Source organism: Crinia signifera, chromosome 6, assembly GCF_055691185.1.
Source record: "Crinia signifera chromosome 6, ASM5569118v1, whole genome shotgun sequence".
NCBI lineage: Eukaryota > Metazoa > Chordata > Amphibia > Anura > Myobatrachidae > Crinia > Crinia signifera.
The window spans coordinates 126,859,459-126,878,488 of record NC_139222.1 but is presented as its reverse complement, the minus strand read 5'-3'; the positions used below and the strand labels follow the sequence as shown (position 1 = coordinate 126,878,488).

Genomic DNA, 19,030 nt, shown 5'->3' with positions numbered 1-19,030 from the left:
CAAAAGTGATAAAATGGAGAGTGATAAACAGCCAGCCAATCAGCTCCTACCTGCCATGTCACAGACTGTGTTTGAAAAATGTCAGACAGGAGCTGATTGGCTGGCTGTTTATCACTCTCCATTTTATCACTTTTGAAGCTTAGAAAATCTGGCCCTCAGTCTTAACTGTTAGCAAAGGGTTGTTTACAGTCAAAGAAATGTTTGCAGTTGTCAGTGTTAATGGTAAACTGGCACCTGTCAATTGTAGCCAATTCTCAAGCAGTTGGGAGAAATTTCGTTATTGGACATCACAGCAAAAATCTGTCTGTGTTCACTGTTGTCTATTATGGTACACAAACTCAATTCCCATTAGGTCTAAAATGATCTACTCTTTATTCCGTGCATCCTAGATGAAAATGGGATTTAAGGTTGGTAGTAAACTTAGTAGTGATACATAAGTAATTTGCATTATCACTGAAATGGTTCAATATGATGGAGGTTGTTTGACCAAAATCAAACTTCAAAAGGGAGCATCATGGTAGATGTATGGGTTCATTGTACAAGCAAATTTCAAACACCACTGGTAGGCCCTCCATACAAATGCATGTTTTTTATTTGGTTTCCCAACAAGGTCACATCTAAAACTTGTATCTTTTTCCCCCCACTCCTTTGTCTGCTATATCAGCTCCCAGCTTCCCGTCTGCCAAAACCAGGACAGGAAGGTGTCATAAAACCAGTCCCACTGCCTGAGCCACTCAGGGCCTCGGAATCGCACACAATCAAAAGACACATACTAATTAAATCCGGCACACAACCATCCGCACCAAACATTTCTCTCACTGCAGCGTGCCAAAAAGAATTAAAAGAACATTAAACTCCCAGCAATAACATCTAAACTCCCATTCCCTCTGCCAAATTGCACCACTCTGGATTATACAGATGTTTGTTAATTATGCTAATTTTTATTAAACTATTAAAAGGAAGAGTGTGCTGGCACAGCCAGTCTCAAATATGCTGTGCTCAAGCTCCTCATGCTTGTCCGAGCACAGCTTTCCCTCATCTCTGAAGGGTAACTTTCAGAGGAAAGTGTTGTCAGGGCCAGCACACCCCAAAAAACTTGACTGATTATTTAATGAGGGGTAAAAAAAAACTTATATGCATTTTTACAAGCAGTAAGTGCTTATTTCAGGTACTAGGCGCCCTGAAGTATACCCAGATGCAAGGGGATGGCTCAGAGGCAAGACAGACGTAAATCTGTTTGTAGCATCAGATCATTGAGAGCTTGATGTATGTCCTGGTTGTCTAATCAATCACAGTTATTGGTTTATGATTGCTTATTGCCAGTATTAGTGCCTGTCTGTCATACATTATTGTTTTGAAATGAATAAATTAGAACATGCAGCTTCTGTCTGTTCTCCCGCCATGTGATGACAGTGATCCATTTCTCCCTAAGCTTCCGAATAATGCAGCAAGGAAGTAAGGTGTTGTCACATCAGTGACAGGGAATTATGGTTTGCTGGATGAGGAGGACTGCAGGACAAAGCTGTAGTCAACTGGCACGAATACATCCCAAGGCCACCCCAAAATTAACAATGCATGTAAACAAAAGCCCTTTGGGTTTTTAAAAGCCCTGCACTTCATTTATGACAAACTATTATGCTTGGCCCACTAAATGATAATGTCAATAAACTTGTTTTCCCCCCAGCAATAAAGTGATTAGTATTTTCTGCCTGGAAATGCACCCAGCAGCCTGCAAAAACCTGAGCTGTCGCTAGTCAAAAACCACTGACCCAAAACACTGGTACCGTAATCGCAAAGTGATTTAACTTCTTGCATGCCGGGTGAGAATGCTATAGAAAAGGGAAGCTTCAACAGCACAGCAGGTCATGCGCGTATGTCAATGAGAAACATTTGTATAAATAACTAATGACTCCACATCAGCACTAGGTGTAATGGCATTAGGTGACTAATGCTATGAGAAAGGATAGATAGGGGTAGCAAAAAGCAGCCTTCGTCTAGCCGTGACCCTAACCTGCTGCTAATACCGAGAAGCCTATGAAATGCAGGCATTAATACTGACTCTATAAAGTGCGCACTCACTCCCTGAGGCACCGCAGCACAATTTGGAAACAATGTGAAGGAAACGTTTAATCTGCTCAACCCATCTGTGCTGCGCATTTCCCCAGCTCTCCCTGAGAGAGAGGCGCCTCCAATCTCCACATTGCCTTTAATATTCTCCTAAATCACATCAGCCGCACGCTGGAAGGGCTATTGCTGCGTATCCCAGGTTCATGTAAAGTGCACAGGGAGGGGGACAGGGAGACGCCGATCATTTCTATTTATTAGAGAAATATCTAAGTCTCGTCTTCTTGGCCCTCCGCAGAACTGCTGCCGAGCGCTCACAGCTCCTGATTAAGCTTTCTCGTTACCAGATGGGTGGAAGTGAAGGGTGTCGTAATTTGTATTTTTTGTTAATTAGCTTTGCTGTGTGATCTGCTGCTACAGGGGATAGATACTGTGCTGCCTTCCATCTCATGGCACCGGCTGGGGCACTGACAGGAGGCATCTTCCACTCTCTCCCACCATTCACAAGGTGACTTTGTACAGTGTGACCGGACCCCCCAATTCCACCCTTCATGTAAGGTCTGGATATGGAGGGGCTGCATTCCTCTATCTGGGAATAATTTAATCCTAACACGGAGAGGGTGACAGATAGAAGCCGCCAGCCCAGGCTGCAGCCTGTTGGCGTGTTACCTCATCTGCACACGTGTATCTATGGTAACAGCTTCTAGCTTCATTTCCTGCATCCCCTAGAGGGGTGTCACAGTCAGATCCACCTGCTTCTCACCCTCCCCGCTCCGGGGTCATGTTAAGGTCGGCACAATAAATGAATGTGAGTACTAATGATCTGTTTACTGGCTGTTTATGTTCTGTGTGTCAGGGGCACTCCAGAGCTCATTATGCTTGCAATTAGACTGCGCCACTGCTAGATATTTAACTCTTTTTTTTTTTCTTCCCCTTTTAAATTAGCATTTTAATAACATTCTCTAAGCACTGAAACAAACTGGTCATTTTTCACAGGCAAAGTTTCAGCATTAGTTGAAACTTTCATAAGAGGTATGCTGCTTCTTTGCTTTCAGCGCAGGTGCAACGGAAAGGGCAGGTGGATGTAAGCAAATGGCAAAAAAGTGTGTCCATATTCCTGTTCTTTTAAGCATATGAGGCAACTTTATCGATACTTTATCTTTAGTTGGGACACGTGCTTAAAATAAGGGTGGCATTCCAAATAAAATACATTTTCTGTTTTCTGCTCTCCTAAAAACACTTGAGTAATGGATGGAAAACCTATCCCAATACTGTACCACAAAATTTAGGGTCCATTCATGCATGCAATTGGAATATAGTTACATAAGCATGAAAAAAAGAATACATGCTTTAGAACTTTTTTTACTGAAGATTATCCATGCATTGTGGGCCACATAGCAGCTGCCCTGCTTCCTCTATGTCAGTTGTATTTAACCCTTTGAGTGCCAAGTGAATTTGTCAACATTGGCGTGAAAATTGCCAAACATTTTTATTCATCATAATAACCTGTAATGTTTGCCTATCCTTACACATTTTTTATTTGAATTTATTTAACAAATGTGAGCGATACTGGTATTTTTAACTGATATTTTGCACATCTCACATAGATGTTGACACTCACATTTTGCGCATCTCTCACAGAAATGTTGACACCTAAAGGGTTAAGTCAGTGACAGACTGGCAATATGGCCTACAATTACTTTTCTAGGTGGCCTATTAGAAACACCAGGAGGTTCCCAATGTTTATTGAATTCTGGCAGCTGGCCTATCCACAGGGACTAGCCTGATCTGTCCACCACCCCCTGAGGTCCATTTTGCTTCATACAACCAGCGGTGTATACACTGTGGTGTTAAGGAAAGGAACCAGCCTGCTGCTAGAACACTTTTTCACTATACTGTAGTTTAGCTGTGGTGGCACATGCACTGCAATGCACTAGCACTCACTATTTTTGCGACCTGCACTCCTCCATGCAGGCTCAACATGCAATTCTCTAAAGCCTGTGGTAGAAAAAGAGAATAGAGTATAGATTATAAACATAAAGTGGAAAAGGAGAAATCTGAAGGGAAAAAAGGATAGGACAGAAAGATGATGTAGTGATGCTTTGTAAACTATTAGGTTGTCATTAAGATATAATCTGTTGTACATTAGTCAAAAAAAGTAGGTTCTGTATTGTATGGTGGTCATTGGGATGCTATCTATTATTTGGAGTCTCTTGGGTGTTCTCTGTATTGTAGGAGGTCACTCGAATCTGTTTGGTAAGTTATGACTACCACTACAACAAAGCCTGTATCTTACACAAGAATGCTCCCTTTTGTATGTTTGTCACTAGGAAGCACTCTTTATTGTATGGCAGTGACTGCAATGCTCTTTGTATAATATTGCAGTCACTACAAAACTATTGTATAGTGGTCACTAGAATGCTCTTTGTATTCAAAATATGCTCTTGTTATTGCATGGCATGGCATACTTTATTGTATAGTACTCATTAAGTACGTTTTATTTATATAGCAAACTTTCTCCAACAGGACTCAAGGTGCTTAAAGGCCCATACACACTAGCAGATTTTCATTTCCAAAGACTTTGCCAAAATCTCCGATAGATAGATCTTTCACCAAAGTAGTGCGTACACACTGAGCTATGTTCCCCAAAGAGCGAGAGATTTTCAGGAGGTGAAAGACTTTGCTGAAAATCTTTCATATAAAAGGCTATTTACATAATGGGCTGGATTTGAATTCCAAGGGTGGGTGAGTGCCCCCGGGACACTGAGGCAGCCATCAGGTAACCCCTCCCTCCCCGAACTCCTTAATTCCCTAGTAGCGCTGGCCGGGCTGCATACTATTATATGATTGATGCTCCGTTTGGAGCAGGGCATGCGGGGGAGCAGGGGGAGGGAGCAGGGGGAGGGAGTGGGGCGGGCTTCATACAGTATGCTCCGTTAGCAGCAGATTGGGCGGGGGTGCAGGGGAAGAGAGCGGGACGGGCTGCATAAAGTATGCTCTATTAGGAGCAGGGTGGGCGGGGGAGAGAGCGGGCAGGCTGTGCACTGTATGCTCCATTAGGAGCAGGGCGGGGGAGCAGAGGGAGGGAGCGGGGTGGGCTTCATACAGTATGCTCCGTTAGCAGCAGGGTGGGCGGGGGTGCAGGGGAAGAGAGTGGGGCGGGCTGCATAAAGTATGCTCTATTAGAAGCAGGGTGGGCGGGGGAGAGAGCACGCAGGCTGTGCACTGTATGCTCCGTTAGGAGCAGGGCGGGCGGGGGAGCAGGGGGAGGGAGCCGGGCTGAAAGTGTCTCATCTTCCAGCTCGGCTGCCATACGCACACAGCGATGATGGATGAAAAACTATCCATCATCGCTGGCATGCTGGTAAAACCAGCAGACTGCACACCTCGCTGGCGATGATGCGGGAACGCGCATCATCGCTAGACGGGGATCTCTGGCCTATACACACTAGGCGATTTTCAGATGAAATATGGGCCTTTACAGTCATCAAAACAATGCACATGATACATAGGATTTGGGTAGTACAGCAGTAGATAAGTCGCACAGACATAAAATAAACCCTTGAGAGCACAGTAGGCACAATGTAGTGTTGCTGCAGGCATTTTGGATAATATTCACAAGTTGTGTATTCCACCCTAACAAGGTACTAGGTGAGGCAGCCATCTTAGGTGCACTGCATAGGATTACCCTGGGTGAAATTGCTTACCCGAGAGGAAATGACACAAAATTAAGGGATTTCAGTGTAGAATAGGGAGATGCTCTCTTTATTATTTGGCATAAAGACAGCATATTATGTATTGTATAGCAGTCACTATAGTGCTCTCTGTATTGTATGGCTTGCAGCCGCTGTGGAAGTGCACATTTCTGCATGCCCTATCAGTTTTAAAATGACTTTACAGCAACGTGGCAAGCAATGCTAGGAGCTGTATTTCCATAGCAGTTGGAGCATCACAGGTTGCCCACCCCTGATCTATTATATATATATATTTTACTAGGCTATTGGGGCAGATGTATTAAGCCTTAACAAGACATAAATTCAAGGGTGATAAAGAGAGATAAACGTCCAGCCAATCACCTGATAACTGCCACGCTGTGTTTGAAAAAAGTCAGTAAGGAGCTAATTGGCTGAATGTTTATCTCTCTTTATCACCCTTGTATTTATCTCTTGTTAAGGCTTAATACATATGCTCCATTGTCTGTATTGTATATCAGTCGAAAGTATTTTATCTGCATTGAATGATCATCATTGGGATTCTATTTTATTATATTGTAGCCACTGGTATGGGCTCTGTATTGCTTGGTGAAGTGGCCACTGGGATACAGTCTGTTTTATATTCAAATACTCTCTGTATTATATGGTTGGCATTAGGATGTTCTCTGTATGCTGTGTAAATGCTGTGTAATGTGCATTGGCTACATAACAAAACCTTGTGCGTTGCCAAAGGTAACATCTAGTCTAAAATTGGAGTCAGAGATTTATATAAACTGGGATATTCATGACCAATAGATAATGACATTATATAAACACATGCATTCTTATACCTGAGTATTGCATTTTACTCTATAGTATAGTATGAACTGCAGTTGCAAATGATGCACCATCCAACTGTCCATGTTCCATTCCATACTGAATTTCATTACATTTTTAATAGGGTTGTTACTGCTCAGTGGCTTGGTCAGATGCCAAATTGAAATGGACTAAAGAAATGTGTTGTTTTGAAAGCTGCTGATTTGGGAATGAACACATTTTATATGACTTTGGATAATATAGGCAATAAAGAAATAGGCCTATAGTTTGAAATAATGATTCTGTCACCACTTTAGTGGAACAGAACACCTCCAGCTATTTTCCATGCCCTGGGAATTTTACTAGATGACATAGTATAGTAAGGAGGCAGTGGGTCTAGCTCCTTGTCGGAGATCTGAGGTATAGGAACTTGGGCATATGGGCACATCTTGTGTGCATGCTCACATGCTTTGGAATCATGCCTACTGAGAACATTTAAACTTACAAAACAGAAGCAGTACTGGGCTGTATCGGGGTGTTCCCACAGAGGGCCGATGTAGCAAGCATTGAAGAGAGATAAAGTGGAGAGATATAAAGTACAAGTCAGTAAGCTCCTTTCAGCCATTTTATAGAATGTGTTTGAAAAATGACCGTTAAGAGACAAGTCTCTAATTTCTTAATGGTCATAGTCAAAGTTCATTGAGGTTGCATGTATACAACATACCTGTATGGGTGAAGTAGAATTAGACAGGAAAAGTTAATACTCTGCATATTTTTTTACCAAGTATAGTCTAGTGCAAGTGTACATTTATAATGATGAGTACCACACCAAAAGCTACAGATATGGGTTAAAGTCCACACACACTGGGCCCAGTGTGTATGGACAGCGATGATTGCATTTATCGCTGGGGGGAAAGCTGCTCAGTGCATACACACTGAGCGGCTTTCCCCCGGCCCGGCACTGATGGAGGGGGGAGGACGGCTTTGCATAGCGGAGCTCTATGCAACGCCGTCCTGAAAGCCGCTCATCTGCTGGTATAACCAGCAGATGAACGGCTTTCGCGTTTATGTTGCGGGAGCGCACAGCAGTGCTCACCGCTCACCGTCCATACACAGTGGGCGACTTTGAGCTTAAAGCTGCTCTAACCTACTGTTTTGAGTGACTTTCAGCTCAAAGTCGCCCAGTGTGTATGGGCCTTTAGGTGCAGAATGAGATGCATTCAACACTTTATACCGTTGCTAGGGGTTAGGAGCACCGCAAGATTCATACAATGCTTCATACTGTTGATTTGAATTATGACTCTGCAGATAGGCGATAAGTGGTATACGCATCATAAGATGCATATCGGCATACCGGTGATAGGCGCACGGCAAGATGTGTACAAATCTGCATGCAGGCAGGGTAGGCACACAGCAAGATACATACAACTCTATACAACTATGCACACCTGCGATAGTGGGTACATGCACAGTAAGATGCATACAACTCTGCATACAGTAGAACAATTTAAACATGCTTGGGATAGGCATATTGATATCCTTACAAAGAATAAGGATAAAATATGGTTTGAGGTAATATGTTTAGAAAAGGGGCAGACTAGATGGGCCAAGTGGTTCTTATCTGCAGTCAAATTCTATGTTTCTAATAGAGTAATCAAATAAATGATGAATGAGAACTGTACTAAAATTAACCCGGTTGGGTGCACAAATGGTATGTTTCACATCGCTCCTTGCATTTTGGGCAAGTTTAGTTATTTTATGCAGCTAAACCGTACAATTATGGGTGTGACCAGCACATTAATAATTAATTGAATAGTGCCTCTGGTCTGCCATCACTCTAGATCTGATATTGGGTGCACATAAACAATTAAATCTCCCCCCTAAGAGTGTTTAGATGAAAATGATAAGAGTGATGATACGGTCTACTGCTGTAAGCCTAGTGAAAGTATTCCACTTGGGACAGTCATCATTAAGATCTTTACTAAAATAGCTAACTTTCCATGGTTCGCACACCTCATCTCTGGATTGGTGTAAATCTGAGTACACAACTATACAAGCCATGGCCCAGCTCCAGGGAGTATACCTAAGTGGGGCAGAGAACAAAGGGCAACCAGAGTTAAGCGCATGACATGCTACAATTAGCCAATGACAGTCTATTTGAATAATAGTGGTGGTCCAGCTGTCTGACACTGCCAGCACAGCATGCTTGGCTTTAATCTTTGGCAAGCAGTCTACAAAATTTGCTGCCTTTGGGAGCCTGATTGCTGTAATAAGCGCAGGTGAGGAAAACTCTCCTAGTGGTACCTGTCGGCATGGCAGCCTTGGGTTACCACCTACAATTCCAGTAGTTCCATTATAAATGCCACATGAAAAAAATTGTGGCACATGGTCAAATCAGATCCAGACCTTGGCCTACAGTCCACAGATTTACTAGCTTGTTACAAGAGGCCCAAAAATCTCAGATACACTAGTAAAAACTGATATTTTGATTGTCCCTAGTAACAAGAGGTCCAACAAAGGAAATACCCGTTGTACTTGTACCACTTGCCGTTTTTTAATGGTAGGTAATACTTTTCCACACCCCCAAACTGGGAAATGTATGTATAATGTAACACCAGATATGTGGTGTACCAGATAGTCTGTCCCTGTGGGTTGTCATACATCGGTAAAACTGAACGATCCTTTAAAGAGCGTATGGCAGCCCACAGGTCAGCTATCAAGAATGCCCTCATGACAGGGAAAAGTGAGCAACCGGTGGCCCGACATTGGGTCGCCACATCCCATACAATGTCCCAACTTAAATAGACCATGTGCCAGATTCACCGCGGGGTGGCAACAGGGGTCTCAGCCTGCTAAGGAGTGAAGCTAGGTGGATCCTTAGGTTGGGAACCGTAACCCCTAATGGGTTAAATGACTATTCCGGCATTAGTGTGCTATCCCTTTAAATTTAAATTTTTGTATAAGTTTTTGTGAGCCTACTATCTTGGCCCCTCTTCATGTTTTTTTGTCCAGTATTTTAACTATATTGGCTTAAGGTTGTGTGACCATGTAATCATCTTAGCAGTGATGATCGGCAGCGGTCCGCATTCCATTGTTTGACTCATGCTACACGCAGGGTCTATAGTGTGTTCTTTATTCAGGACGCTCATTTCTCTAACAACGTTCAGCGATTATCTTTATTAATGATTATGGTGCTATTGCTATGTACATTACTTTGTTTTGCCATGCGATTATCATTAAGTGTTTTTAAATGTGTTTTTTGTTTGTTTTTCTCATTTGTTTAGGGTTGCTAAGGTGACCATCGCCGCTGACGCTAGGAGAGGCGTCAGCGGAATGACGTCACTTCTCCTGCGCCGCCGCCCGGGTGCGTGGTCCCGTTCGCGGCATTGCGGAGGTCTGGGGTGCTTATAAGGTAGGACACTGTTTGTATTTAATATTAGCCTTGACAAAAATGCCCTAGTCAGCATTGAAACGTTGGTGTTTATTCTGCTAAAATAAAAGATTAAATTTCTGCAAATCTCTGGAGTGCCACATCGCTTTCCATGTGTATATATATATATATATATATATATATATATATGGACCAATTTGTTCGGCACTCAGCTATTGAAGAACAGCTGCTCCGGTGCTCATCCTGGTAGTGATGGATATGTGCAGAGATGGATGTCACTCAGAAAATAAATGATTAAACAGACTGCCGTGTTATAAGCCAACGTTTCAGGACCGATGTCCGTTTATCAAGACCCAAGAGCCACAAGTGAATACAAGATATATATAGCAGACATAGACTTACATCCGTTCGGAGTCCGGTGATGACATCTGATTGCGACTGCAGAGACGACCAGGCTGGTGGAGGGCGCACCTGAATGTAAGTCTATGTCTGCTATATATATCTTGTATTCACTTGTGGTTCTTGGGTCTTGATAAAAGGACATTGGTCCTGAAACGTTGGCTTATAAGATGGCAGTCTGTTTAATAATTTATTTTCCGAGTGACATCCATCTCTGCACATATATATATATATATATATATATATATATATATAATAGTGCCTTCAGGAACAGAAGTACAGGATAGTGAAGAGACAACAGCGGCACTCTGGGGATTTTTTGAAAAAATATATTTTCAGCAAAAAGCTTCCAACATTTCGGGGTATGTGACACCCCTTTGTCAAGGTTATACGTACAAGGTTCACATACCCCGAAACGTTGGAAGCTTTTTTTGCTGAAAATATATTTGTTTCAAAAAATCCCCAGAGTGCCGCTGTTGTCTCTTCACTATCCTGTACTTCTGTTCCTGAAGGCACCTGGGTTACCTGTACTGCTGGAGGAGTGCCAGGCCTACACCTCTCTCTCTCTCTCTCTCTCTCTCTCTCTCTCTCTCTCTCTCTCTCTCTCTCTCTCTCTCTCTCTCTCTCTCTCTCTCTCTCTCTCTCTCTCTCTCTCTCTCTCTCTCTCTCTCTCTCTCTCTCTCTATATATATATAGTGGGTCCACGAAAAGAGCACTCTGGAGACTTTTCATTTAAATCAAAAATGAACTGTATTGCAGTATAACGGTATATATACCGTTATACTGCAATACAGTTCGTTTTTGATTTAAATGAAAAGACTCCAGAGTGCTCTTTTCGTGGACCCACTATTCGTACTAACAGTGGCACCGGAGCAGCTGATTACTTGGAGTGCCGGCATAGGTGGATATATATATATATATATATATATATATATATATATATACATACATACATACAACAATGCTTTCTCACTGGTAAGTGAGAAAGAAAGCACTCCACAAAAAATATTCAGTTTTCAAATGAGAAAAATAAATTAATAGAAAAAACCTGTTGCTGGTTCAAATATCCTCCTCCAACGTTTCGGTCACCACTGTGAACAATGTGAAACATACTGACAAAATGTGAAACATACTGAACAAATAACAAGATGCTGCTGCTCCCCTCACATTATAGAGGCAGCAATATTCCAGCCTTAACCCCATGATGAAGGACATTGCTCTCAAGTGGATATAGTCACAAGAGATCAGTGTCTGATCATGGAGACATAAGTATAACCGTCACATTAGGTCATTTAATGCACCTAGAATACCTGTTATTAATACCCTGCAGATATCATTGTATATTGCTGCGTGTTTTTTATTTACAAAGCATCACATTAAATATATGAGTTATAGAAAATTACGTAGTATATTTATTTTGTTTTTAATTTTTATGTTTATTTATTTTTATAATTTTTAATTTTTATTTATTATTATGTTTATTTTTACTTTTATTATTATTATTTTATTTTATGTTCTGTGTTTCTATGTACACGTTTCGTGATGAAGCCACATGTCCAAGTGCACAAATGACCTCTGTCAAAAGGAGGTCCTGGAGCCCTTAAATAGGACCCTCGATCACACAGAGCTGAATCGCCTCGTTTGTTTAGAAAGCATTACCACCAGGTGATCATGCACCACCAGATTCAGAGCGCAGTGTTCCACTAACCATCAGGTCAGGGATCTTGTTTGACAAATCAAGTTCAATTTGCTCATAACTGAGACATACATATGAAACATGCAAAACATGAAGAATGTGACACATAGAACAACTGTGACATACCCCCATAGATCAACATTGGGTGACCCCAAACAACGGGGAACGTTCCCCGCTACCTTTCTGAGACCTGTCCCGGGACATGGGCTGAAATACAAGAAAAAAGAGAAAAAGAGAAAAACCAGCCAGTGTGTGCTGCTTGTGGTGCTGGTCGTTGGTTTTAAACTGTTAGGATGGTTGTAGTCAATGCAAAAATAGCGAAAAAGAGTTAGTTTCGTTGAGACCCCGGGGTGCTACGGTACCCAAATTGTAAATCCATCGAGCTTCTACTTTTTTCAGGAGCAGGCCTCTGTCTCCACCCCGCTTGGGAGGTGGGACCCAGTCAATCAATCGGCATCTTAAGGAGGGTATCTGATGTCCATGTTGAAGGAAATGACGAGGGACTGGTTGGTCTGCTTTGCCACTATCGAGGGCAACTCTGATGCTTCTTCTGTGGTTGGCCATCCTTTCATGGAAACATCTGCTGGTCAATCCTATGTAGGCCAATCCACAGGGACAAGTTAGCATGTAGATCACATGGTCCATGCGGCAGTGGAGGTGATACTTGATGGTGACCTGCTTGCCAGTCTGGGGGTATGGGAAAGAAGGACCCCTGAGCATTGCGCTGCAGGTTGTACATCCACTGGCAACCTGGTTTTTGGCTATGTAGCCATGTGGTTGAGATCTTTGGTTCAGGACTTACTGTTGGGCGCATGAGCATTTGTTTTAAATTAGGGCCTCGTCTGAAGGCCATCATGGGAGGACCATAATTTTGTAATTTCAGTGCTCTGTCGGTCGCCACTATAGGCCAATGGTGTCTAAGACTCTTTTGGATATTCTGGGATTTGTGGTCATACGTATTAGTAAATATCATCCGCTTGTGTTCTTTGGGTGTGGATATGGTGGATTGGGCCACATGGCGTTTGGCCTTTGCTAGACAATCATCGACGATTGTTTTTGGGTATCCTCTTTCGATGAATTTCATCGACATTTCGGTTAGTTGGACCTGTAGAGTGATGTCATCAGTATTGTTCCTCATGACTCGCATGAATTGTGACACAGGTAAGTTGTTTTAAGCGCAGGTGGGTGCTGACTGGTTGCTGCCAAAAGTGTGTTCCGATCAGTTTCCTTCCTGAACAGACACGTGTGCAGGTGGCCATTTATGAACGAAATCTTGATGTCCAAAAAGTTGATGGATTCCGGTTCAAACTGGTACGTAAATTGCATCAGGTGTATGCCATCATTTAGGGATCCCATCATCTGTAAAAACTCTGACTGTGACCCCCTCCACAAGAGGAACACGTCATCGATAAAGCGTTTATAGAATCTGATGAATTGGTTGAATCTTGGGAAGATGGTAGTTTGTTCATAGTTGATCATGAACGATCCTGCATAGGATGGGGCCAGGTTAGACCCCATGGCAGTTCCTGATGTTTGTACAAAATAGGAGTCACCATACATAAAATTATTACAAGTCAGCACAAGTCTGGCCAACTCAATCAAAAAATCGGTCGGAGTGTCCAACAAGTCTCATAATGCTCTCAGCCCTTCGATGTGAGGTATCACAGTATACAGCGAGTGAACGTCCATGGTCACCAAGAACAGGGGTTCAGTGCTGAGGTCTAGATCTTTGAGTTTCGCCAAAAAATCACTTGTGTCCCTTATATAACTCTGACTTGAGTTTATTAAGGGTTGTACAAATTTATCGGTGTAAATGGCCAATGGTTGCAGGCTTCATCACGAAACGTGTACATAGAAAAACATAAAATAAAATAATAATAATAAAAGTAAAAATAAAACCAAAATAAAAATAAACATAATAATAAAAATAAATAAAAATTATAAAAATAAATAAACATAAAAATAAAAACAAATAAATATACTACGTAATTTTCTATAACTCATATATTTAATGTGATGCTTTGTAAATAAAAAAACACGCAGCAATATACAATGATATCTGCAGGGTATTAATAACAGGTAGTCCAGGTGCATTAAATGACCTAATGTGATGGTTATACTTATGTCTCCATGATCAGACACTGATCTCTTGTGACTATATGAGTCCACTTGAGAGCAATGTTCTTCATCATGGGGTTAAGTCTGGAATATTGCTGCCTCTATAATGTGAGGGGAGCAGCGGCATCTTGTTATTTGTTCAGTATGTTTCACATTTTGTCAGTATGTTTCACACTGTTCACATTGTTTATTTGGATTATGGGAGTGAGTGGAGTGTGATATGGTGCCGACGGGGGACACAGCGGTGAGTCTCCAGTCCCGGCGAGATACCTTTACATTACAGATGTCCCCAGCAGCAGTGAGGGCGGTCCCAATGACGGGTGCCGTCCCCCCGCCCCATTAGCCTCACACGCAACTAGTTGGTTGCTATAGCAACATGATGCACAACTTCCGGAAGTACCGTAAGTTGTCACACGTGCGTTCCAAGGACCGGAAGCTGCGTACTCTGGCGCTGAATTTCAAACAGTTGAGAGGTATAAATAGCCGGGACTTATATGGACACAGGTACACCTGTGTTCCATTGAGGCACCCCACCCCATGCATTGAGCTGAAGGTGTGAGAGTGCAGGCTTTGTGGATCTGTATATATATATATATATATATATATATATATATATATATATATATATATATATTTAATTTTTAATTTCGCAACTGGGTACATACAACTAAGCTATGAGGAAAAACACTCGAACAGCCTTAGACAAAGTGTGTTCTACTGTATGTGTGTTGACTAATGTTTGGATACTCTGCCCAACTGCCTCCAAAGCGTGGCACCTACCCCCAAACTTTCATCTCCATGCTTTGTCACTTAGCTGCTTTGGACAATAAACTGCTATTGACCTTGTTGGGTGCCGTACTGCAGAAGGGTGCAAACTGCAATGGACCCTAAACCTGGTAAAGAAACCTTTTTTCTTTTTTTTTTGCAGAAGAGACCCTAGCAAAACATTTCACACAGTGAGCTCATTTCAGCACAATCCACCCCACCATTTCTCCCTCATATTCAATGCCACTAAACCTGAGCTCACTGAAAAACGCTCAACACCTCAATTACATTGGCTGTGCGAATCTCGGACACTATTTTAGCACAGTGAAAACAAGTACTTTATAATGCTGATATTCATAGTTACGATCCTAGTTGCTTTACAAAAGCTTACTGCATCCATGTGGAGGGAAGACAGAAAATGATGCTTATCACTTTAAAAACTGGCTCGAGTTATTATTGCCAATGTTTAAATTAACTTCAAGTACAAAATTAGAGCACATTTGTGCTAAATAAACATTTAAAAAAATATTTATAATACTAAAAATGCTAAATATACATTGATTTTTCCCCCCATTAAATGCATCTTATGCGCATTGCTATGCTATGCTAATAAGATGCACAAAGAGCTTTTGATGAATAAAATAATATAGAGCATGCCTATATTCTGTATTTTTTCTTATGATTTATTTGGACCAACTGGAATGTGATGTATAGTATAAATAATTTAACACGGTTTGACTGGAAAATACTATATCAGATTTTTTTTTTTTGCACATCAAGTTGCAAATACATACAGAATATAGGCATGATGTATATAATTTTAATCAGCAAATGCTGCTTGTGTGTCTGATTCTGGTGTGTATAAAAGTTTGGAGCGGAAAAGCACAGAAGACAGCTGGAAGGTATGATTTCTTTCCAGAGGAAACCATATTGGATTCTACAGGGAGAAAAGGATGGGTCCATGAGGGAATCCCTAGGTGAGTATGAGTGGATGATTATAGTGTGTAATGAAGTTTCACTTTTCATATTTGTCTGTGTTTTATTGAACTATTTGTACTGTTGTGGAACTACAAGTACTAGAGGGCCCACTGCCCTGGGGCACTGGGGACAGCCCCCGGGCATCAGACCAGGCAGGGTTAATCCTGGAGGAGGGACACCCGTTCATTGGGGGGTCCACACTCCCCAAGGGTCCCTGCCCCCGACTGGTCAGGGGTATAATGGTTTGGCCAGGGGAACTTGCGTAAAACATCCCCCCCGCCTGTGCCATTACCGCCTGTGCCATTACCCTGAACATTCTCGGGATTGCCAATGATTAGCACCGGGCAGTGCTGCTGAGTTAATCACTGAACTCAGGTAGCTTCAGCGCTGCCCGGCTCCCTCCCCTCTGCCGCCCTCCTGGCTCACCCCCCTCGGGTCGCAGCATGTAGGGACGGGGAGCCGGGGCGCAGGGCTGGGCAGCGGCTGATTGACGGTTCAGCGTCACTGCCCGGACCCAGGGGAGACAGTAGTGGTTTTGGTACTCTTTACTTAGAAGGGCGCCCATCTCGGGCATCTCGGGGATTGAATGCACTAAAAAATCGGGTGCGATCAACCGACGAGATGCCCGAGATTTCCCATAGGGAACAATGTTAAATGTCTCAATTGACCCGATTTTCCTGTTCAATGCCTCAATTGACCCAATTTTTCCATAGGAAACAATGTTAAATGGGCCACAGAGGCCAAATAGGCACCCTGAAGTGAATAATGGCCACCCGAATTGTTAACGCCACCCCACGATCAACGTCAACCCGAAGCGTGGCGAGCGCAGCGAGCCCGCGAGGGGCGGCGATACGCGTCCTACGACCTTTTCATACCCCCACTATCCACGTCGGCGTGGAGTTGAGAATAGAAAGTGTGGCGAGCGCAGCGAGCCACCGAGCCCGAAGCGTGGCGAGCGCAGCGAGCCCCGCGAGGGGACGCGGATACCTTCACAGGTATCCGCGTCCCCTCGCGGGCTTCACAGCTGTCCGCGTGCGCTCGCCACGCTTCGGGCTCGGTGGCTCGCTGCGCTCGCCACACTTTCTATTCTCAACTCCACGCCGACGTGGATAGTGGGGGTATGAAAAGGTCGTAGGACGCGTACCGCCGCCCCTCGCGGGCTCGCTGCGCTCGCCACGCATCGGGTTGACGTTGATCGTGGGGTGGCGTTAACAATTCGGGTGGCCATTATACACTTCAGGGTGCCTATTTGGCCTCTGTGGCCCATTTAACATTGTTTCCTATGGAAAAATTGGGTCAATTGAGGCATTGAACAGGAAAATTGGGTCAATTGAGACATTTAACATTGTTCCCTATGGGAAATCTCGGGCATCTCGTCGGTTGATCGCACCCGATTTTTTAGTGCATTCAATCCCCGAGATGCCCGAGATTTTTTTACTAACGATCCCCACGATCAAAATCGTGGGCGCCCTTCTAAGTAAAGAGTACCGTGGTTTTTTTTTAGGGAGCGCTCCCCATAAAAAACTCGCCCACTGGGGAGGGCTCCCTAAAAGAAAATCCACCACTGAAGGGGTTAATTAAGAACAGGAACCAATGGGTTTCCTGCCTTCAGCCCAGCCTTTCATAATAACAACAACCACAACAACAACAACAGAGTGCTGTTTTGTAATTGGATGTACAGTGGAGCTTCACAGCTGTTTAGGTAAGGCAACAGCCGTGTAACAGTAAACAGTCCTGTTTGCTTAGGAACAGACAGGATCATAAGAGAACGCCGGAAAACCCTGCAGCACTTTTGCCTGAAAGCAACTGAGAACCATTTGTTTGAGCCATACTAATGGCTACTAACACTCTGTTGCCATAGAAAGATTTGTATGCCTAATAGGGTATTTCAAGATGATGTTTAGCTTCCAACTATGAAAGTGATGGCCATCAACTACAGGATGGCAAACATGATTGCAGCAAATATGTAATGTTTAATATAGATGCTTATATAGAATTACATGTGATATTCAGTGTGTTGGTTATATTTTATTGACCTCATATTGAAATTAAAGTTTATTATTTATTAACAGTTTCTTATATAGCGCATATATATTCTGCAGCGCTTTACAGAGGATATTTGAACATTCGCATCAGTCCCTGCCCCAGTGGAGCTTACAATCTATATTCCCTACCACATGTACATGCACACACAGACATTCTAGGGTTAATTTTTTGGGAGCCAATTAGCCTACCAGTATATTTTTGGATTGTGAGAGGAAACCGGAGTACCCAGAGGAAACCCACACAAGTATGGGGAGAATATACAAACTCCGCACAGTTAGAGCCATGGTGGGAATCGAACCCATGACCTCAGTGCTGTGAGGCAGTAATGCTAACCATTACACCATCTGTACTGCCAAAGTTGCAGTATTCATTATAAATGTCACAGAAGACACTTTTTATGGACCAATGCTCCTTATTCTACTTGCAAGTTATGTTTGATATAAACCTTCACAAACCAAATAAGCGGACTAAGGCCCTTATTCCGGTTGACTCGCAAGACTGCGAATTTCACAGCCTTGCAAGTCCCCCAGAGGCCACCTGCACGGCTGCCTACCCGCCCGCCCCCCCAATGAACGGGTGTCCCTCCTCCAGGATTAACCCTGCCTGGTCTGATGCCCCCTCCCCCCGTATGGCTGCGAATGGATGATTTGCATAATCATCCATTCGCAGCCTTGGGTGGGGGGGGGAGAAATCATTCGATGTTGGGTCCCAATCAACAAGTTAGGATAACCTAAAACTAATCCTTTTTTTCAAATTCTGCTAATTCCCTTTCTCCATGCAGGACATAGGTCCTCCTTCATGAAATAATGTCATTGTGGTATCAGAATCTCTTATATAATTTTTCTTATCCTTGCTGCAATGCCTGTCATTAACTATGTCTGTCAATTTAATGATTGAAATAGGTAAGTGTGTAACATTAAAAAAATACAGACAGTAACCAGCATGATGTCTTTGTAAAACTATAAACATACACATTATTGTATATACTCTGCCACCACTCTTCCTCAAAACCTTGTTTTGCATTTAGGGCAGGATGTTTTAAGCAGAAAATGCGGTAAACCTCCC

At 42.9% G+C, this 19,030-nt stretch overlaps 1 protein-coding gene and 1 long non-coding RNA gene across 3 annotated transcripts in view; one reads left to right on the top strand and one right to left on the bottom strand.

Moving 5' to 3' along the window:
* The window catches only part of SKAP1 (src kinase associated phosphoprotein 1), a 489,215-nt gene that overhangs the window by 13,541 nt on the left and 456,644 nt on the right, over window positions 1–19,030 (bottom strand). The gene's annotated exons all lie outside the window — the stretch shown is intronic.
* The window catches only part of LOC146008123 (uncharacterized), a 60,191-nt gene continuing 43,347 nt past the window's right edge, over window positions 2,187–19,030 (top strand). Inside the window, exons 1-2 of the long non-coding RNA XR_014444461.1 lie at window positions 2,187–2,872; window positions 9,857–9,984. This is a non-coding gene — a long non-coding RNA (uncharacterized LOC146008123). The remainder of the gene's footprint in view (window positions 2,873–9,856; window positions 9,985–19,030) is intronic.